We start from the raw sequence: 23220 nt of genomic DNA, 5'->3' as shown, positions 1-23220 counted from the left end.
GTCTCAGTTCTTGAAGAATATAGGACTGTTTAAGGATGCTGTTCCAGTCCAGAAAGCTCTGTAAGAAAATCAGCCCACCCTATCTTCATTTGCAGTAGGGTCTAGTCTTCTATAAAGAGATTTGCTCCCATAAAATAGATTTGATTTTTATATCTTTTTTAATCTCTGAATAAAGGAAACAAATTCTTATAAGCAAAATGCTTGACCGTCAGAATTTTGTAGATAGCATGAGCTACTAAATGTAGCCATGAACTGAATCTTTCATCTGCAAAATACTTTCAGAGTCTCCATTTTCTTAAATGTTATTTCAACATGCTGTTTGGTACAGGTCATTCTTCCTTCCCTGTGGTAGCTCAGCTTTCACTGCTCTGACGAATAGCTTCTGCCCAAAGAAGTCTGCTTTCAGCCGGGCTCCGCAGAGCAAGGTGATAACCAGAAAAGCAGACCAGAAGCTTGTACTGTTCTACATGCTCGGTGCTCTCCATCCAGCTGCTATTACCTCCTGCCATACCGGAGCACACGACTGGGATAAATAACTGTTAGCCACAAAAAGAACTGAGAAGTATTTTTCTTGCTAACTGACCTTTCATAACACACTTACTAGCTGTATTTATGAAGGTTTGAATATCCCAGACTCTTTACAGCTGAAAACTGTTTCTTACTGAGCTCTTTATTCTTATGGAGTACATCGTTTCAAACAGCCAAAATTGTCTTCTGAACCAAATCAATGTGTAACTTTATAGCCTGGTAATGTAAATCAAGACTATTTACAAGTTCAGTTCTACCAAAACTGTCTTAAAAGATGCAAGTTGTTTTTTGTTTTTTCTGAAAAACATATGCTGTCCTTTTTTTACAGCTAAAACAAACCGCAGTTACATTCACTTTGAAGATCATGTGTAACAGCTGATGCCCAACTCAATCACATTCCCCTTCTAGTAAAAACAGATCTTACAGAATCTTATCGTCTATAAGAAAACACAAGGACATGTTTCCCTTTAGATACCCTGAGATATTTAAATTTACAGAAAGCTGTTTGTGACAACCATCAATGGCTTCCTGGAACCGGTGCACATTGTATCAAGCAGAGAATTGCATTTCTATGGCAACTGTCTCATCACATTTGAAAAATGGATGAACAAGAAGCACTCATCACCTTCCATGTTTTTCATTTCCTCAGTAGTATCTTGCCTTTCCATTCACCCAGCTCTTCACGACCAAGATAGGAAGAGGACACTTTTCAGTTAAGCTCCATAGAAGTTGTTGGCTGCTTGGCCATTTGGTCATTAAAACTCTGAATTGATGGTGCTAAGAGATCTGCATTATTGCTCCTACTTCTGCTATTAACCCACTGCAAGGCACAGCCAGCTATGACTAAGTATTCCCATTTGTCTAGGGCATCAGGCTGACAAGGATAACAAAATGGAAGAAGCCTTTCGAATAAACCCAGCCACCACCACCCCTGGGCTGGTTGCTACCACCAGCCGCACTGAGGGAGAAAGCCCATGGCTCACCCCATCACAGCAGCCGCCATCACCCCTGCCCTGACAGAAGCAGCCCAGCAGTCCTCTGACTTTCCAGTCCAGCTCAGTTTCTCCCCCCTACACCTCCCCTTCACCCTCAAGGCAGCATTAGTCACACTTTTTCCCCACGCTTCAGAGGAGATCTGAGCCAGCTCTGCAATGCCATAAGCAGCTTGCCCATTTCTGAATCATACCTTTACCCCAAAGGGCTACAAGAAAGGCATCATTCATGTTTGCTCTGCTCTTCTAAGCGCTTCTGCTTTAGCACGCCTCGTATAACATGGAAGAAATTGCTGTATGAGAACTGGAGTCTGACAAGCATGAAGGACTGAGGAACTTATGTTTGGGGAAGAAATACACAACAGTAGCATTGACAGGGAGACTGGCCTTCATGCTGCAGGCTTTCATTTTTGCACCTGTGCTTGCTGAGACAACAATGATCTCAATGCAAAGCCAAGCTGCTCAAATTTTAGAGTTTGAGGAAGAAACGTAATGGTTATTTTTAACAAGTAAAGCAGTCTCTGCAGTCAGGAGAGACCTGGAAATCTCCTTCCCCCCCTGCCCCTTTTCTTCCCAAAATGGCCACTTCAATATCCCCAGAAAGAGAAAAATACTTAAAGCATTATATGAAAACACTTCATTCCCCTTTGAAAAGGGCTATAAACAGCTACCTCTCCTCACTCTGCACCTCAAACTGGATATCATGGAAAAGACAGGCAAACAGCATGATTCAACCATTTTGACTTTCAAGGTCTTTCTGGAAAAATGTTCAAACTTTTACCGTTTCTAAGACTGAAACTTGTCAGTCACAGCCCCCACATTTCTTTACGCTTTGTTCAAAACAAAATACGTAATTTCTTCTGCTGAGGAACTTTTGCAAATCTTTCAAAGAATGAGCAAGTCCTGCTTTATTTCACTTTTCTTTTGTTCAAGTTCTGAACAGCTTCAGTCTGCTCAGACTTAGAAATACAGCATTAACCTGCTCTAACCTTAAGTGTGCACTGGAATGGAGTTTACTTTCCCGTACTTGCTTCCCTGCCCCAACCACCCTACAATATCAGCAAGAGGGTCCAAAGCAAAATTGCACTTAGGAAAAACTGATAGTGTTTCCTAGGTAAAAGTTCTTCCTAGCTCTAAGCAGGCTGATTATTTTTTTTTTTTTGACATAGAATTAGCACTTCTGTATTGCAAGCAGGCCCACGTATATCTTGTCCTGCTACTACAACTCTGTGCAGTCAGGATATGAACTCTCAATCTTCATCAAATGTAATCTAGAAACAAAAAATGTGCCCATAGCAAATTTGCTGTGTACTACATAAACTCTATTATCTGCTTTACATACTGTATTTGTACTTGGCTTATTACTGAAAATGTCATTTAAAAATAGTTATTTTAAACGTTTCTATTAGATAACCTAACGGATCGCCTAAACCAGCAGTCCAGCAAATTAAAAAAAAGAAAAATTCATCAAGCGAGTAAGACATGCTTACTTAGCAAATTTCTCTCCTGATTTGTCCTTAAGGATTACTTACTTTATATACACACACAAAGTCTTTTTAATAATCTCCCTTTCCCCATCGTTTAGCATTAGCTGTATGCAAGCTTATATTCATTACACCAATAAAATTGTCCATACTTTAATACTTTCCACAAAAATTAATGCAATAAGTCATGTAATTGCTGCTCTAAAAACAGCTATATATTTATTACAAAAATGCATTATTACAAGAAATGCGTAAAACAAATATTTATTGTTATGCTGTTACTGTTTCATATGTAGCATTACGTTAATCAGCAGTTAATCATTCTTCTACAAATGAGTTTTATAGGATTCAAAATAGGCAGAGTAAGATAATTGGACAATTGATATTCTATTAACAAACCAATGTCATTATTGCAGAACTGACATGATTATTGCAGAAAACCTTGCTCGTCTACCCTGCACTGTAGTATCCCAGGTGGGATTCTAGAGGCCTGGACTCTCCTCCAAGGAAAAGAAGGCCTGGAGAGGACCTCCATCGTCCTGTAACTCTCCAGTTCAGCAGGGTATTCACAGAAAATTAACATGACAAGGTTGACACACACTCAGTGTGGTTTGAGATCACCCATTTAATTGTTGGCTCCTGAGGACAGCCAACTCTGAGAGCATTTGTAAAGGAACTGAGCAGTTTGAGGACTCCTCAAGCAGGGGACAGCGCTCAGGTACAGCAGGGTGGGCAGAGATACAGTAAAATATGAAACCTGTGATGTTTCTGGGTGCACAAGTCTTCAAAACCCCTGCCAGTCATCCTTTCTAAACAGAAAATAACTGTGGAGTAACTCCCAAAGTTCCCCTTCCCCATAATACAATGCTGTCACTGCAATGCAGGAGCTTGAAGATGTATGGAACAGCAATTTGGGGACTCTAATCGGTTAGAAGCATTCATTTTATTGCTTGAAAATGAAGCAAAGTCTTTTGCTTACCAGCATCATCAAAACTGCTACAATGCAGGAAATATTTATATGTCTCCCATTAAAACAATGCTTCCTGCTAGCCTAGTAGTTGTAACCTTTAAATCCCAATCTCTAGGTCAAAGGAATGAGCAGAAAATTGCAGTAAATAGTTGCACAATCTCAAAGCACTGTCTAACAGAATGCACAAAACAGCACTAATCTGATGAGGGGGTGAAAATTTGATAGGCCTTTGCAAAGCAGATGTTTCTTCAGCAATCCCCCCCTTACACTAGTACAATGGTTAATATAATCTTGAATCTGGCAATAAACTTTAAACCAGTCAATTGGACATTTCCTGCAGAGAAAGTTATAAAATATTTCTGGCTGAACTGAGAAATAAAGTTATATAAAACATTGCTTGTTTTAATACATTTTACACAGATTTAAGAAAATTAGTCTAACTGATCTGAAACTACCAGGAAGCCAGTCTAGCAGCATACATTACCAAAAGTAACTTTCTATGATTGTTTAATTTAAAAAATGCTAAGAACAAATGCTACTTCAAATAAATACAGATTAAGCAGTAAAATCCCTTGAAGCCTGTTGCAATTACCAGCATATTAGATCAGCTAGCTTGTAAAGAGAGTGAAAGACAGCACACCAGCTTCCCATAGCAGAGCCTGTACCACCATCACTCAGAACTGCCATTTTAAAATAATGGTCCAAAAGGAGCTTCTCCAAGTTATTCGTGTATCACTTATGAGGAAGGTTGTGAGAGTTATTTGAAATAACCCCCAATAGCATCAGTGTGAGAAGAGTGAGGTAACCGAAACCCACACGGCGAGGGTGGCCCCGAGCCTGCCTTGTTGGACCCACCCCTGATGTGAGATACTGTCCTGGGGAAAATGGGGGCAGAGGGAGTACTGGCAGCTGCCAACAGTGCAGAAGGAGCGGGTGCCTCCTTGCTGCAACCCACCTGGCCCAGAAAACACGAGTTGGGAACACCAAGCCATGGTGTCTGAGGGGACCAGAGAGCAGCTGCTGGGAGGAAAGATTCACCACTCCCCTCCATCCCTGCCAGTTTTTGCTTTGGCAAGGGGACGTGGCATGCAAGAAACTCTCAGAAGTCCTACCAGCAACATGGGAGGTAACAAAGGGCGATTTTTGTGCAGGCTGCCCAGCCCTGGCAGCGGGGGACCCATCTCCAGCTCCAGGTGTCCCTTTCAGGCTATACTGTTTCCTCACTACACCCTGCAACTTCTCCTGCTATCACCTTGTGCCCCCCCAGTGCTACTAGGAAAGATAGCTATTCCTTTCGTCTTTTTATTTTTAGTGTATATACACACACATATATGTGTGTGTATATATATTCTTCAATTTTATATACATACACATACATACAGTGCTTGCCCATAGGCATGTACTTCAAAATTACAAGGAGCAAATGCTTCACCATTAGAAGTCCCCTGTCTTCAAATGCCAAGGTCTCCCTAGTGATCCCCAATACTCACATATCTGCTGCAATTTCCTTTGAGAGAAACTTCTTTCATCCCAGAGGAAATTTATTTAAATGATGAGGCTTTTCATTTAGGGCACTTTCTAATTAAACTACCATTCTTTAAAGCTTTTGCCTTATAAGACTCATTGTTCTTTGCACAAGATGAGAAGGCAGTCACAATTCATTGTCTTTATAGAGACACATATTGGTTAAAAAAAAAAAAAAATATGTAGCAGCTTGCAATTTCATGTCCTTGAAATTAGAAATGCTTGTATAGTTTAATATAGGGAAATAGCCAGCCTTTGCTGTGTTAGACACAGGCCCTCAACACATCCCAATGCCCATGGCATGTTTTTAAAACATACAAATTCTTTGAGATTTTAATTGTATTGATGTAAACTCAATAAAAGTTCTTTAGTTCCATATATTGGGCCATTACCTCACATCTGAGACTTCCATATTCTCATTTATGAGAAACTGATTATTACAAGCAAGATAAAATCCAAGTAGCACCATATACTATTTTCCAATTAGTAGAGAGAAGAAAAAGGAGAGTCTTAATGTCAAAAGGATTACAGGAAAGCACCTACCTTATAAGCAAGAAGTTACACAGACAGGCTGAAATGAGATGAAGCCTCAGTTCCCTATTGCCTCTCCACTGAGTTCCCTTTTACAAGGGTCTAAAGATAGCTGGTGGACCCCTGTGGGGTAAATTCCCCTTAAAGAAGTGATCTTGACATTAACATTACCACAAACATCCTGAAAAATGCTTCTTGCATGCCCTTGCTCTGTTGGTTATCTTCATTGATGAACCATTGCAGCCCTGACATCCCCATTGCCTTTAAGCACTTCTACAACCTTCTTGGACCACTGTGTAACACCACTATAGACATAATAAATGTTCCGCTTGGAAATCTATCTGCCAGCTTTCTATTATTGGTGTCTTGGGCAGGAGTAATTTCCTCTACCTCTGAAGGTCCACACTGCAGTTTTCTGTATCTGAATTAGTCTTCCTAGGCTCCCTTTATAATCAGTGGGGAGAAATAAGCACCTTCAGGCATAATTCATCTGACTCAACTGAAACAGCTACTTCAGGATGAGAATAACTGTGCCCTAGAGATGCGTGCTTCTCTGTGTAGGGTGACAATTCAGGATTAGATGGCTGCATTTAGTCAAATAAATTCCACCATTTGTGTTTGAAAGCATTATTTTCCCCCCATGCTCCTAACATGGAGCACGACACATGGGTACTGAAATCCTATACAGTCATAAGGGGAACCTGTACACAATAGCATGCTAGAGAGTTCACCCTCTAAAGAGCTGCTCTTGTTTTGAGAGTACAGACTCAACATTTCTCAACAGAAGGAAATGATCAGTTTGCTCTAATTAATGTGGCTGAACATGTGTACTAAAATGGACTTCCTCCATTTTCCACCCTTATGTTCAATAATCTGACAGAATACTTCATGCTCTTAGGTGCCTATTCCAATCCAAAATACTCTGAATGGCACTTGTAGCTAATTGATTTGTTTTAATTTACTTCCAGCTTGCTCTCTAATGCTCCAGCATGGTATTTTTTTAATTCTGAACACAGCAGAAGGCCTTCCTGTGAGAATAGCTTCTCTGACCTTCCCCATGGGGCTTTCAAGCCACAGTTCATGGATGAAGAGGCAATGGGAAGACATACACCACCTCCAGCCGTGCCAGAGGTGCACCAGGCAGCTGTCATTCCCCCCCACTTTCTGAGTGATTAGGTTTAATCCTTTTGACCAGTGCAGACAAGGAGACAGGGTGCAAGCTGAAGCTTGCCCCTTTGGGATTTATAACATGGGTGGCTGCTAGGGCCATTTCTCTCAAGGTTTTAAAAGGGAGTTTCCCAGAGGGAACACAGGGTGGTCACTTGGGGACTGGGAAAGTCAGCTAGTTCCCAAAGTCCATTCTATTTAGTGTCATTGCTACAAAGACAGCCCCAGCTAGGTTTTATTTCATCCATACACTCAAGCAAGGTACCACTGTCTTAGAACAAATATTAACTGTGGACTTTTCTCTACTATCAGGAGCTTAAGCCTAAGGACAGCTTTCTCCAACAGGAAAAAAAAAAAAAAAAAAAAAAAAAAGCAGCTTTCTGTAACTTTTAATCCTTCATCCAGCTTCTGCCAAGAAAGACAGGCTTACTCAGTGTAAAACATGAAGGTAAAGCTCAATCTAAGAGAGGAAGCTGACTTAGATGTGCTTTAAGACAGCCTACCAACCACACAGATTGCTCCAATTTTCTTTCCTGAACTTCATGTGCATAGTCTGCTTACTGAGGTGCCAAGTGTACCTTTGTGGCCCATATGCAAGCATGTTGCATGGATAACCTGCCCCAGAACAACACTGGTGATGCCTCATCTGGTGCTGGGTCATCTGCCATCCTTGGCAGAAAAGCTGTTTTCTGGTCCCACTGCTTTCAAACAATACCTGTTGCCAACAGCACTGAAATCAAATATGTGTCACAGATTAGCTTCAGCCATCCGAAATGGAAAAAAGGACCGACTTCCCAGTTAAGCACCAAGTTAACTTGACAAGGAGGAGAATGTGGCCCTTTGAGGCACAGTTATTTTCAGCCACGCTCTTGTTTCTGGAAAATTAGTTTTCTTACTAGAGAAAATAAGACTTGGAGAGAAATCTTACAAAAATTATTCTTCATGGATACATAAAAAGATGTAACTCAAGGATGTAAGAGACCTTCAACCTGTACCTCTGCTTCGGGTAGAAGAAAACACGAGGACCTCCTTCTGTCTTATTATCCTTAATTTAAACACATTAAGGAGTACTTAGTCAAAGAATTTTTCCACTGGCTTTACTTGGAGAGGAGTTTACAGCTGCTGACCAGCTAAGTTGTTTAAGTTATTTACACTCTGTCCTCTTGTTGCACTAGCAGCTAAGAAAATTACTGCAGCCTTATACAAGGCATGATGAGCATTTTGATTTGCTGTGTCTGAATCCATACTCTTAAGGCACTTAAACTTAGATGGCCTTTCCTCAGAGGAGACACCTCTTAGCAGGGTGATTTTAATGGCTCAATTAACAGGTTCAGCATTTGATTTCAATTCACCCTGCACATCCATCAAAGCTCCTAAGCACTGGTGCTTTAGGAGAGCAGGCATTTTCTAACTGCCTGAACAGATGGCTGGGAAGCAAAAGTGCTTGCATCCTAACCCTAGCTTGCACCTTCAAAAACTCATCTACAGTTCCACACCCAAGTGAAATCGTAATTGCTTCAAGATAAAAAAAATTATAAATGCAAAGTACCACTAAGAACAGAAAGTCATTCTTAACGGTAAGCTCCTTGTCTCAAAGGGCTTTTCAGCATCCTAGATGCCCATTATATTTCCACCTGGTTCTCCAGGCTTAATAGATCGCCCAGTGTTTTCAGTATTCCCCCTTACACTCATAAGGCCTGCATTGTACTTCCTCCATCAAAAGAAGTCCAAGCAAGAGCTAACAAGGCCATCTGTAACCTTTCAGTGCACTTAAGCTGGGTTTCTACCTTACAGATCAGAAGCACTGGAGCTGAAAAGCAAATCTGCTACCTGGGAGATGAATCAGGAATGATTTGCTGCTGGGTTCTCTACTGCAGAGCTAATGGACAGTGCTCGTTGCTCAGACTACTTGCAGACTGTACAGAGATGGGCAGGGGAAATGCAACCAACTGGCTGCTGCCAATTGGTATGGATGGGGAAAGACAGCCAAATGTGAGCGTTTGGTCAAATTGCACAGAAAGATATCCTAAAAGCTGTACGAAACAGAGGAGTGAGCTCGACTTGTCCTCAAGACACTTTTGCCACTAGAAGTAGACTAAGTACTCTCCTCTTGCTCTCCTGGAGGACTAAGTCATCCTTTTTTTACATTGCTTTGCAGCTAAAACAAAAGCCCAAAACTTGTCTTTAACTTCACTAGTTTCTGTATTTCTAGTACATGAGGAAGGAAATAGGGGGGCAGGAAATATTGAGCTTCCCTCCCTTGATCATGGACACTCTGCTGCTAATATTATCAAAAATCTGAAAGGTTAATAAAAAACCCAACTAATTAAGATGTCATGTACTGCTGGCAATCCAGATGCCCAAACACAGAAAATCTGGATAATTAAAGCTATATGTATGTAAATTTTCCATTGCCACTCATTATTATTATTACTACCATAATTCTATGTACTGAAAGAAGGGCTATGTCTCCTTTATAGAGAAGGTTTATTTAATTAACTCCATATGTACAGGCAGGAAAATTGCAGTAGTGCCTAGAGGAACAGGGGCACCATCAAGCCTAGCTATTGAATATACAATTGAACAGATAAATATAGTCCCCAACACAATGTTTGCAACATATCAGATGAAGGCAATACTATTAAACAATACTTAATTCTTTTAAATCACTACAATTTTAGATACTTAAGTATAACTTATTTCCTAAGGTTGATACTCAGTTGCTTTAAATGTTAAAGGACATTTCATCTTGGTTAAAAGATATGCAGGAAGTCAACTAGATGTTGAAAGGCTTTCTCAAGAAATTGGTACATGAGGTTCTTTATCCTGTTTCATGGAGAATAGGAGATCTTTATGAGCTTTTCTGCGGTTGTGAGCCATGCTTTTAGGAAAAGCAAGCAATTGATTCTATGCCTTTTGGCTAAAGTCAGTAGATATAGGCGGTCTTGGTTGTCTTTTCAAACACCTCTCCTGTATATGACTATAGCAATAGCACTAGAAGCTTCTTTATAGCTGGTAAAACGTAATTTTTAGCCACACAAAACTAGGTCCAAAAGGAGGCATTTGGATTCCTCATCCCCTACCAACTGAATTGTTAATTCTCTAGCATCTGTAGCATACGTATAGGAATAAAAATATCCTGACTGAAGACGACACAGGATTTGAACGTGCCTTTAATGTTCTGATCAAATGTTCTTAAAGGGCAGGAGACTCTTAAATGAAAAGCAAAGGCTTGAAACAGCAAGAATTGCACAGACTGACATTTTTACTACAATTAGAAGAAAGTTCCTCTGCTCATCAGTCTCTTTTTTTGATAGGTAAATGATCCATATTGCTTCTCCCAGGGGTCCCAAGCAACATTTGTGACATTCTTAAAGGCAGTTACTTTTTGGTCTGCCTGCTCTGAGACCACACATATAAATACTTAATAGCACAGCTTATGAAAACTTTTCAAAGGCAATTGCCTTTCCCGTGACACACCTTTTGCTGGTTTTACATAACTGCTTTTAAAGTGCAAGTGCAGTAATCATCACCTATGGCAAACTGAGAATATTAAAAAGACCTATTCCCATAGGTAAGTCATTGCAATTTATAACAACATTTTTATTGTCAACCTGCAACGCAGCCAACACATGCAGCTAAAGAAGCCTGAAGAAATAACTGTTGTTACTATTATCCTTATAAGATGAAAATGGCACGTACAGTTGCGGTCAAAAACCAACTACTTTAGCTTCAGTTTCAGACTGGAAAATAACTTTGTCATGCCATGGAATCAAGCAAATTAAGAGGCCCCTGCTACCAATTTCCTAAACAGATGTCTCTTCTCAACAATTATACTGCAGACTTCTGTTAGCACAATACCATTAATGACGCAGCTGAGCTTCCTTCTAAGGCATACTTCTTACCCACACAAAAACTCAAGAAAGCACACTCACAACAGCTGAATAAAAGGTCACAAGGGCCTCTTCTCTACTCTTACATATTAGCAAAAGAAAAGCCACCAAGACACCAACACCTTGTACTTTGAAGACTGGTCAATATCCTCCTTCTGGATATTCTGTAACAACCATCATGGCAGCAAAAGATTTTTAATTACATTAGGCTGAAAAAAAGATTGCATTATTAAGAAACAATCAAACAGTTCTTTCCTTAAAGCCTATTAAGGCTAACAGACCTTAAGCCTTGGTCTGGCAAGTGTTCAGCCAGACAGGGAAAAACATGTATGATACTGTCAGTTGCACAGGGCAAGGAGCCTCAGCTGGAGTGCATCTATTTTTCTAGCTGGAGGGAAATTTCTGGGGAAAAAGGACTGAGAAATAATCACCTGGTGTTCAAAATGCCTGACATGTCTGATGAACAAAACTCCTTTTTGTTGCATTTTGTTATCCCACCAGGAGGGGATGAGAGAAGAAGAAAGAAAGAAGGATCTGCTGCTTCCCTGAATACAGCGCTGCTAATAGCAGTCCGCTGATGCTCCAGCTATTCACCACAGGTTTGTTTCAGAGACCCCAAACTTGTAATAGTCACTTGTCTTTACAAGGTTACCTCCAGCAATGTGCAAGCATTTGACTGTGCTAACATCTGTAAATACTGAGCATCATTATTTCAGAGTTGCTCTGCAGCACAACTTTCGGGGGATCATTAGTGGCACTCCACACTGTGGCATCTGAGCAACCTTTGCTGGAATTAAATGGCTTTGATTAAACTAGCCCACAGTCAGACCAAAGGAAAAGAATTGCAAGCTGTAACAGATTATTTGAACTAGATACTTTCTAGCCTAAGTGCATTTTTATTCCTTACTTCAATACTTCAATTCCAGGACTATCCGCACAGCTGACAGTTTTCAATATATCTATGAAGTACAAGTGCTGGAATGTCCATTTTATATATAGACACACTTAAGTCATTCATTCACCCAAGATGTCCTACTACCTTTGCAGTCACGAAGGAACAGAAGGGACCCTACCACCCTGCTTGGCACCAGCTGCTGGGCATCGCGGGGCATGCGGGATCCCAGGCGTGCAGGGCAAGTGCCAAGATGGCAAGGAGATGCCCTGGTGCAGAAGAGAGAGAAATCAGTTCAGGGAGGCGTGAAGGTGCCAGCACACTTGCTTGATACATATTGCCCTGCTCCAGCATCCAACAGGGACCTTCCCAGAATAGTTTTGGCACAGATATCAAACTTCTTCTAACTGAATAATGATCTCTAGCGTTTAAACCAACTCATCTATTTCTTAAGCCTGAAGAGGCACACTTTGCCACAGTTCTCTAAACTGGGCAGAGGCAAACCAGCAAAAAGGGCAGCCGAGTTCACTGCGTTGGGCAGAGGCAGCTGTTTTGTCATGCATTACACACAAACACCAGCTCCATCGTTCTTTCTGGATGTTGCTGCAGAAGCAACATCTGCACAAAGAACATACTTCCTTCTTGCCATCCAACTTCAACACTGGCCACTACAGGAAAAGCAATTATCTCTTAATCATCGCAGAACTCAGAAACCAACATGAAAGCAGCATATATATAAAAAAAAAAACATGCCAGGTACCCATTTATCTAAATTAAAATCTTTATCCATTTCAATGTAATAAGGAGCACAAACCTACTGATCCCATTAATTACAGCTGAAACACGTCTTACAGCAATGCTTTTCATCATAACAAAAGGTTAATCTAATGATCCTGTACCATATTTGATGGCTATTAGAAGTCAAATTTTATTTTGGGGATTGGCTTGGTTTGGGGGGGGGGGGGGGGGTGTTGGTTTTTTTCCCCCTCAGGGTTGGTTTTGTTTTGCTTCTTTGTTCAGTGCTCTTCTGCACTTACTTTCCACGTTATATCTCATCTCCAACTGAGATATATGAGAAACCTTAATGGCATTTAAAGGTCTGCAGCATTTTTTCCCACTGCTAGCTGAAAATAATAGGGAAACAAGGACTTCAGTGCATTTCCCTCCTACAGCGCTATCTCAAATCATGTTTTCCTGAAAGCTCCTATGCTGTTTGTTACAGTTTTTTCAAATTAAAATTTGGATTTAGATTAGTTGATGAGTAAATGGTTATGTCTATGAGGTTTTCTTCCATGCAGTGCTGAATACTTTCTAGTGAATTGACAGTCATACTGGAGTAATCAAAAGAAAAAGATATAGGTGCAATATTAATAAAATGTTATTTCCAACACAACAGATTCAAAGATTTTAGGACAAAGTTAGCTGCATGGCCTAAATTAACTCCTAATGCCTCCTAATGAAAAAAAAAAAATCATTATCAGAAACAGAACAAAGCAACAGGGATAAATTATTTGCAGAAGGAAAATATTGTGATTGCTTGCCTGGGTCTAAAGCAATCCATTTGAATCATCAGAAGGGATAATAAGTGTTGCAGTAGAGGTCAAGCAACAGCACAGCCGGGAGCTGCAGCTAATGGTGTTGGAACTTCAACCCCAAAACCCAGAGTTAAACACCTACAGAACAGGCAGAGCTTCCAAGTAAAGACAATATATTTGATTTCTTCAGATGCTGGCAACCACATTCATTTCATCTGTTCCAACAGCTTTTCCTAACATAGGAAGTCACTTATCAGACCCTGAGGGCTCAGTTATCCCCCTGCTAAGCAGGAGCTGTACCTTGGAGGTGGAGAGGAACATGCACCCCTCGCACACTGGCACCCAGGCACAGACAGTGGGCGCTGGAGCTTGCTGCTCTCTGGCAGCAGATGCAACAAGGCTTCTGCCCTCACAGCGGCTGAAAGTCTTACTGGAGCCCCAAATATCCACCCACAACCTTCAGGGACTAATGCCACTGCTGGAGGGCAGATTCCTCCCCATCCCTCATAGTGCCTGGGTGCAGCGTGGCCTGGCCAGGCTGTGGGCCACCAGGGAGGTATTGGTGCCATCCCTCCCCAACCAGCCCTGTCCTGCAGCCCCCAGCAAGGCAAAACAAGCCAAGGACAGCAATGGGGTCAGCCGCGGCCTGGCCACCTCCAGGCACCACCCCAGCCAGGGCAGAGATGCAGAGTTTTCCCATGGGAGGGAGCAGGGGCACTCACGGAGGTTATAGACCTTCCTAACGCAAGGATACACACATACGGCATGCCTACAGCCAAAGCACCCCCTGCCACCACCCATTCCTGACCATCATGTCACAATCGTGTAGTACCAGGCAGGCAAAAAACTTATCTGTGTGCCCTTTTAGATTGACCAAGTATGCTTTTATGCTGGCTGCATGGTCTAATTGTATAAATAAGTGAGCATAAAGCTCCCAGACACATCAGACAGGAAGAGGCTCCACTGGCTCCCTTACCTGAGGTATCACTCTGTTCACAAACTCCCTCTCTTGGTTTGGTTTTGGGGGTTCTTTTTGTTTGGTTGGGTGTGGTTTTGGGGTTTGCGTGGGGGGTTTTTTTGTTTGTTTTTTTGTTGTTGTTGGTTTGGGGTTTTTTAAGTGCATGCTCCAAAAGAAACCATGGCACAATCTTCAGGACTTTAATCTTCCAGCACTGGAGAGGGAGCCCACGTACCACAGGACTGAAGTTTTTAGATAGTCCTTACTATCCATTCTGCAGTGGATTTAGCCCTGTAGTCTTTTTTAGGATTTGCTGTGCTACATATTACATATCACAAACGTACCACAAAGGTACTGTAATAGAGCTGGATGGGCCATATAAAATTAGTGTCATCAGCTAGCGATTTGGCTATTTCTCCTCAGGCTTGTGAGTTTTATTTGAAGTCGTAGATACTCAGGTCAACTGATTAGAGGAAGCACCCTCTTTCTGTACATTATATATATATATAAAAAACTATCTGTAGCTAGATCTGTATCTTTTAAAGAAAGCCTCTGAATCTTGGGACTATGAGGGGGAATGTTTGATATATATGACCCAGCTACATCCTAAAGATTGTGAATCAAGAAACAAAGAGGTAAAAGAATCCCAGAATGCAGTGTCATCATTTAGTGGCTAAAAATGGGAAAAATTGAAATCAGAAAAAGAAACAAGGGACTACACAAATGTGGAGACTTGCCTGAATCTGTTAATTGATCCTTTCCAGAAGGGTTAACATTAAAATATTCTTCAGCTTCAAAGAGCAAAGACTCATTTTGAACACTTAGGAAACGTAGTTTTCAATAATGACTTCTTAAAATAGAAAACATACAAATGATGGGCAAAAAATACAATGCAAATATACATCTGTACCTACATGAGGGCATACAATGTGAGGCTCTATACTATATTTCTCATTATACTTGTCAACAGTATATTGCTGTTAGAATGTTAAAAGCCTTTTCCCATAAATTTCAGCAGCTTCAAAGGGTAAAACTGAAAAGGCATTTTACAGAGACCTTCAAAGTTATAAGTTGGTCTTTTCCAGTCTCCTGGTAGGAAAATAGTTTGTCATGCTATATTCCATAGTTAAATCCTCCAACTTCCCAATATAAGAGTTGGGCTGTAAGCAATCCAGGGAAAGGAATTCAGCGTTTCCAACAGCACTAAGCACAATGCTGCTCCCATAAATAACAAACAAGCCAGATCACACAGAAGCAATAGCTCACCTTTGATTTTTCCAGGCCTCTTGCAGTCTCTGAAGATCAGTACACTAACCATTTGCCTCTGTCCTTTACTCCTGCTTTTTACCATGTTATTATGTGAAAACACATCTTATAATCTTTATCTCCCTTGGAAACTACAGGGGCCATAGACAGCCTACAATTGCTGAGAATACACTGGACGTTTTTGAACTCTCCTAAAGCAGTTCCAAGTACTGATGTGCCTTCTGCTGATTTGGGCAATTAGATACAGTAAGTTTAATGCTTCTCTTCACCACCAAATTAATATTACATGTTGTCACATGCAAGTACTGTCAAACACCTTTTTTTAAACAGTCCTTGTGAAATGTTTTGAAATATTGCAAGTATACACCAAGATTACAAAGAAATGTTCTTATATAAAAAGACAAATTTCATTTTCTCAGCATACAACTTAAAGACAAAACAGCTGCTAGAATTATTGCTTCTTTGTGTTAGTATTATAATCTAAATCTAAAAGATAGCTTTGTTCAGCCCTCTTCTGAAACTGCATACTATTTTCTTAGGAAACAAAGAGCTGAAGTGCTGTCTACAAGCATCCCTAGCATAAAGTAGTATCTAAACTTCTCTACAGTGCTGAAGGCTTTCATAATTGCGAAGTTATGTTTTAAGGATCTTAGAAAGCCAGTATGAATAGATACTCAAGGGGGGGTGGGGAACCCAACAGTAAAAAAAATCCTTGAAATTTTGTTTGGAAATAGTTTCTTAGGCTTATCATTTAAGGTTCTTTAGCTGCTTTATCAATGAGAAGTTTGGGGGATCAACTGAAGCTGGATAATCTTGTTAGACTATTGCTGTCTATACTGAATTCCTGGGACAACAATTAATTCTGAATCATCTGCTTAAATTTTAAGAAACCGTTCACAGTCATCTGTGCTGTATGTCAAGTGTCACAACTACCTCAGAATTATGCAAAGGAAAAGTTGTGTGTGACAGTCTGTTATTTTCCTATCAGAAATGAAAATGAGTTCACAAAGTGTTAGAGAGCTTAAGACCTTATTTAGTAATCACAGCGTCTGCAACACGAGACCTGACAGATCCAGGAAGCTTCCTAGGGAAGATAAATCCCTGTTTCTGCGTTTGGACACATTTTAACGCTGTCCCACTGCTACGAGCTTTCTTGGAAGTGTTGTACCACTAAAAATATACCCAAGGCCAAAGGCCTCTAGGAATTATTCAGCAAGCTGTGATGCCAGCTGACCACGGAGACAGTCGTTCCCTGCCAAAACACAGTGCCGAGATCCCTGTCCTGACCACACATAAGTCATTTCCAGACCAGCTGCCATTCTGGGCACAGTGGTGTCTGCTCCAGCTCGCCTCCCTCCCGTCCTCACCACGGCTACCCCACATGGAGCCAAGTAAACATGCCAGCTTGCTCAGACAGCTCAGAAATCCCAAATGCAGACTTCCACTGCGCTGCACGGACATTCCATTTCTTGGTTCTTCAAAGAAAGTACTGTTCTTGCATACATTCAATGTGATTCAGCAGCAGCGTGGTATCTATACACATACATGTACTACGAGGGGTATACTCCAGCACCCATCCTCCCCATGCATTCCACTTCCTCAAGTTGTCCCCCCAGCTTTCCCATCTGATGCACTCTCACCAGCTCCCCTATCTCCATAGCTCTCCTAGCTACACTTTTGATTTTATGCAGGCTGTCCCGGGACTTACTTTTCTAAACACTGGTACTTTTAAAGGGGATCATGTTGTAATGCAATAATAAACTGAAGTAGAGAGAAAGGCATGCTCAAGAGCTGCAGAGTATCTTGAAACTCATCTGCACTAGAGAAGTTTTGCTAGCATAGCTGCATCCCAGATCTCAGACGTAGATGGTTTATACAGGCCTGGAACAAATGCTTTTTTGCCATTACGCCAGTTCACTGAGTGAACTAAACTCTTCTGGCTAAAACATTCAGTTGTGTCAGTGCTAGGATTTAAATCCTTAAATAAATTTAAAAAAAAACCACCACACCACCACACAACTGGAAAAGCATATGTGAAAGCAGCAAATAAGGACTTCCTAGGTATCTGGTACCCCCTCCCTTTGAAAGATACACTCGCCAGACAAAAGTCTCCTGTGGTGCTCACGGAGAGTCTGACCAACAGTTACCTGTCCACACTAATGCTCTGCCTCCACACAGCAGAAAGCACGTACAAGAATGGCTCTATGTTTTGTATTACCAGCACTCCATGTATTACTGTGGCACTCCATGCAGAGTACAACACAAGTCATGTCCTTTTTAGTACAGACCTAAGTTTGAAAGCACAGAATCTGGATTTTGGAAAAAGGCAGCCCCCAACCTAAGTGTTCACACTAGTGAATAAATCAATCTTAGTAGAAACATCTAAAACACATTGCAGTGCAAGTTAGGAAGCACCAGTCTCAACTGTGTAATTACACCTCTCTGCCTCTTCACTATGCGAACTCTACCAACAGGAGTCTCTGTTTACCTATGAAGGAGGCTAATAGCTCGGATCTCTACAGGTTGACACAGTACCACATGGTATGGTTTCGAGTCCACTATGAGTTAGTCCAATCACAGTGATCTAAGCCAGCCTGACCTGAGGACAGTTTAGTTACTGCTTCTAAAATGAAAATTCCTGGGCAGGTTCCCAGGTTGAGATTTTATCTGACAGCTCCAATACAGGACCTTCCTATACAAGTATCTCAGATCCACTTAGTAAGATTTCCCCAGCCTCCCACCTGCCTGTTCAGAGCTCCACCTGTGCTCTCAAAGTTCACTTTTTCCATGCTAGGCTTTTGCATAGCAGTTTCAAGAAAGACTGCACATGACAGACCTTAAAAAGGCCACCCTCCACAACCCACACTCGCTGCCCCCTGGGGGGCCCACAGTTTGCCAGCATTTCAGACAGGACAGGGTCTGTTGTGCCATTCCCCCATGGCATGTCCTCCTCCGTGGGTGGTGGCAGTACTCTGCACAGAGCAGGGCCCAGGTCCCTTTGCCGCCCAGGCAAACAGCAGGAGCTTGCACTCGCCCTTCCCTTCCTCACACCTTTTACAGGTCTCTCCCTAGAGCTGCCGTTGTTCACTGGTGGAAGTCATCAGGGCAAGGCAGCCTGGCACTCTCTGATGGAAAAGCATTGTCTGAAGGAAAAAACAAACATTCCTCCACAACAAAATCATTTCCTACGGATGCATCACCTTGAGAAAGCTTTCAACAAATTCTGCCTGGGTTTCTGGCAGCATGTAGATCCTTTCCCCTCTGTCTTTCCCAGGCAGGCTGCAAAAAAAAAAACCATTTTGACTTCTACTTCCACTAAAAAGTTAAGCCTCTTAATTTTCCTTCCACTTCCAAACCCACCAACTTTAAGGACTGTTTTGTTTGCTTTACTTAAAATACTTCTTGGCTGGGACTACGTGTGCATCAGTCAGAGGAAACAGCCTGAATTGTCTCAGTTAGTCCTGATAAAGAAAATATTAGAGAACTGCTGTTCAGTGCAAACCCAATGTAGAGTTTACTATCCGATAGGCCTATTTCATCACATATGGATAACAAGACCTAGGGAAAGACCTTCGATCTATGAGATTATCAGATGAGTGCTAGAATAAAGACAAACGACATGGTGAAAAGAAGTACAAGGAAAGACACTGGGAAGATGCAGTAAAATAGCCTTTGTAAAAAAGCATCAGTCTTCAAGAACTAGGCAGAGATGAGATTGCAGATTCTGTGATTTTTGCCATCTCTCCAAGTTGTAAGTGATTAACCACAAACTTGTACTGTTCTTGTGTCACACAGAACCCCTGCTGCAGAGGAGGAGCACACTGACACATCACCTCCACTCCTCTTCCAAGACCAGTTCTCCCTCAAAGCCGTCCTGGTGAGCACACAGCAGAAAAAGAAATATCCTACTGTTGGCCCAGGTGATAGTTTGAAAATTAGGTTTTCTTATATTGTAGATTGAATAGGTTTTCTTATATTGTAGATTGAAACAGAGATCTTTTCCAGACACATATTTAAAATATTGATTGTTTTGTTACTGTCCAGGAGTAAACAGGGTAGTTTCGTCCAGTTGAATAAAAGCTTTCACAGTTCTTATATAATAAAAAAAAAAACACATTTGATAAAACTCCCGAAGAACTAAGACAAAAAGGTGCCCACATTGTCTTAGAAGTCAGGTAAAACAGGAGCTATTCCACCAAAATGCCTATCAATGGCAGGGGGGAGGAGGGAGGAAGTGTTTTCCAGTTTAACTCCTCCTTGTAAGAGTTTCAGAGGTATGTGTATCGGTGAAAAAGGTTTGAGACTTACAACTGTGTACACATGTGTTTTCAGAGGGCTGGCAAAGAACACATGGCCCCGAAGCATAAGGATGAGTGGGAAGTGGGAGAAACAAGGCTGCATTTTATTACTATTCAAAGGAAGTAAAACTACCTCTCAGCCTCCTTGCTCCAATGCTGCTTTGTGATTCCTACAGGTTTCAAGCCCTTATCTGCAAGGCAGTGTTTTGAAACACAAGCAAAACCATTCTGCATTTTCACCTCGCTGTACAAATTTAGTTGATAATCATGAAAGAAAGCCCCTCCTGCACAGTATGAAACTAGTTGTACAAATTATATAGATTGGTGAATAGTCACTTCTTTGATTCACTGCCAATCCAAAGGAAAACTTGAAACAAAAACAAAATGAAAAAAACCTTTGCTTTTCCCTCAACAGAACTAAGAACATATTTTTAAAATATCTTTTCCTAATACAGAAAATTTTTGGTTGAACGGAACATTTCAGGCTGTTAGATCAAACTAAACTAAGGGTAGGTGGCTAGAGAGTGGGGATAGGAAGTGAATGGCCCACTCATGATATGGAGGGTCCAAGTTCAGATCCCAACCACCCATCCAAGGGGACATGTGCACCTAAGGACAGGGTGTTGACCACATGGTTACATGGGACTTTGTCCATATAGAATACTTGCCATCATGAAGGTACCATTTTGCTCAGTGTAGAGCTCACACAGGAGGCTCGGGTGCCCAGACACTACTTCATTTCTCACAGATATTTATTGACACAGCTCAGAACATCAGCAGCAGAAGAGATGGCAGGAAGCAGCTCCCACAGGCACTACTGTCCAGGACCTGGTCCTCTGGGGCTCTTCCACACCATATACAATATAAAAGGCAACTATCCAGACCACCATCCTGAGAGCTCTGGACTAGGGATTCAGATCAGCCTCAAATAAGAGAGGAAACTGAATCCTTTCATCTAATGAATTATAGGGGGGGGGGGGAATCACTGCTATGTCCTCTGGAGAATTATGAATATGGCTCTGCAATTTTCCCTTTCTCCAGCCAAAATGATCACATTCATAACAGGTTCACTGTCCAGTTACCCAACAACTGAAGCTGCATTTGGGAGGCATGTTAGTTTTATATAAGCAAGCCTGTCATCCTGTGGACCATGCCATGCTTGCTGCTTCTCCCTCCCCCCTCCCAGAGGGCTGCTTGAGAAGCTGGCTTGCCTCCTCCCATCCCCCTCAGCTAGATTAAAACAGATGGCAGAGGGACATGAAATAAAGAGCAAACACAGATGAGTGACTAATTTTCCAAAAGGAGACAAAAAAAACCCCAAACCCTCAACTTCAACACTAGAAACAGCAAGGAATGCATACTTATTTTCTGGACATCATTCTTGCATATAAGCAAATGCAGCAGTTGCTACAGTTATGATTACAATAAGCAGGGGAGGTATCCTCCAGGCAGGTTTGACAAGCAGCATAGGACTACGTTGCAGTCCAACAGATGCGAGTAGAGAACATGGAAGAGGCACCAAGGAGTGCATCACAGACTAACCCCACCTATGTAGCAACCACGTTTCCCAGGCAGGTTTTTGCTGAGCACTCTGCTCATGGTTACCTGGCCGAGTTTAAAGCTAGCTCAGGTGGTACCTCCGTAGGAACTAAAGTGACACCTTTGAAATGCAGGAGGCGAAGACTTGCCCTCCTGTGACAGAGGCGCGAGAATCCCTGTTATGTGAGGTTGTCACGTTTGGGCTTGAAGAGTCTGGTATTTTGCAGACTGGAAAACACAGAGCATTTGGTAATGCTCATGAAGTAATGAAGCAAGGACCAAAACCTTCTGGAGGCAGATGTGTCAAAGGACTCATAGCCAGCATGCTGCAATTTATACAGCCTCAGTAGGAAACATGAAGGTGAGTTAATTACACCAGGGAGGTGAGGGCAGGATCTATTTCAGTGCTCCACTCTGCCCCCTTGCCAGAGATTACTGCCTTCGTTCTGGTCCTGATGGAGTCGGTGCTTGCATCTCTCTTGTCAGCATCCAGTGGCCCCGGGGCAAGTTCACCTTCCCTGGCAGCTTGAGCGAGCCCTCAGACTTTGCATCTCAGCTGCTTCAGCGGAAGCACTACCTCCCTCCTGTTGCTTTTGCTCCAGGAGCAAAAACACGACAGAGCAGACATACGGGGTGGTAACTTTCAGGGCTAAGTCTGTCAGACTTTGTCATTTTAGCCATTTGGGATTATTTCTGCTGGCTGAATTTAAAAAGTCATCCAGAAAATTAAAGCAAACATCATCTTTGTTGTGTCTGACACAAAATAACTGCAGAGCATCATTTTGCCGACACAGGGACTCTTAGACTGGAAACATGGCTAAGAAAAGCATCAAATGCAGGTTTACTACACAACTTCTGTGCCTTGCATTCAAGGCACAGAAATGAGCTTGTCTTTGCCATTCTGTATGAAATCAGAGCACCTGTGCTCAGGCAATAAATAGATTTGTACATCTCTAAGCTGGAGGCACGTATTCTCCAGGACTCTCAGATTTGTCTCCTTCATGTGTTATACTGATATTCAGGGCATGCTGCAAAGCCTATCTATTTATCCATGCTTCTTGGGTGCTTGGGAGGCAAAATTCTGCATTATCTTTAGTTTATATTAGTTCAATAGATTTATCTGTGATTTTGTAGTTATTTGTGGTCTGTGTTTCTAGAAATGGGTCTGTTATGACTTTCTACAAGTGGAAATGACAAATAACTCCAGTTAACTGAGACTCAAGCAGCAAAACCTCAACAGCTTTTGAGTTACTGCTCCAGCTTACCCATACATTTCATGTTTAGAGTGTGCTCAAGTCCAGTGGACTGAGACAGTACCACCCAAAACAGGGAATCCAAAGCACTACTTCAGCATGCACATATGAATATTTGTGAGAGATGAAGAACTGGATATAACAGCGGGGGGGGGGGGGGGAGCGGGGCGTGTGTGAAGTTTTAAGCATGCAGAAATGAAGATTGGGTAAGAAAAGCTGGCAACCTTGTGATTTCTGCTTCGCGCTTCAAACTGCTGATAGACATCTACTTCGCATTCCAGGAATGGCAGGTTTGTAGCAGCTGCCTCCAGCTGGCAAGTAACTCCTCTTATAAACCTGTCAGTCACCCTTACTTTGTCCCAGGGGATGCACTGTGGCTTTAGGAGCCTT

General features: G+C 41.8%; 1 protein-coding gene across 2 annotated transcripts in view; it reads left to right on the top strand.

The window, feature by feature from the left end:
• HTR1F (5-hydroxytryptamine receptor 1F) overlaps positions 1-23220 on the top strand; it is a 116067-nt gene that overhangs the window by 82469 nt on the left and 10378 nt on the right. The window contains exons 3-4 of one of the 2 annotated variants that reach the window (XM_076351791.1): positions 11591-11688; positions 19536-19617. The gene's annotated coding sequence lies outside the window, so the exon portion shown is untranslated. Of the gene's footprint in view, positions 1-11590; positions 11689-19535; positions 19661-23220 lie in introns of both variants that reach the window. The other variant, XM_076351782.1, reaches the window with a different exon arrangement.

The sequence above is a fragment of the Aptenodytes patagonicus genome, chromosome 1 (genome assembly GCF_965638725.1).
Source record: "Aptenodytes patagonicus chromosome 1, bAptPat1.pri.cur, whole genome shotgun sequence".
In the NCBI taxonomy this organism is placed as follows: domain Eukaryota; kingdom Metazoa; phylum Chordata; class Aves; order Sphenisciformes; family Spheniscidae; genus Aptenodytes; species Aptenodytes patagonicus.
This window is presented reverse-complemented; position numbering and strand designations above follow the sequence as displayed.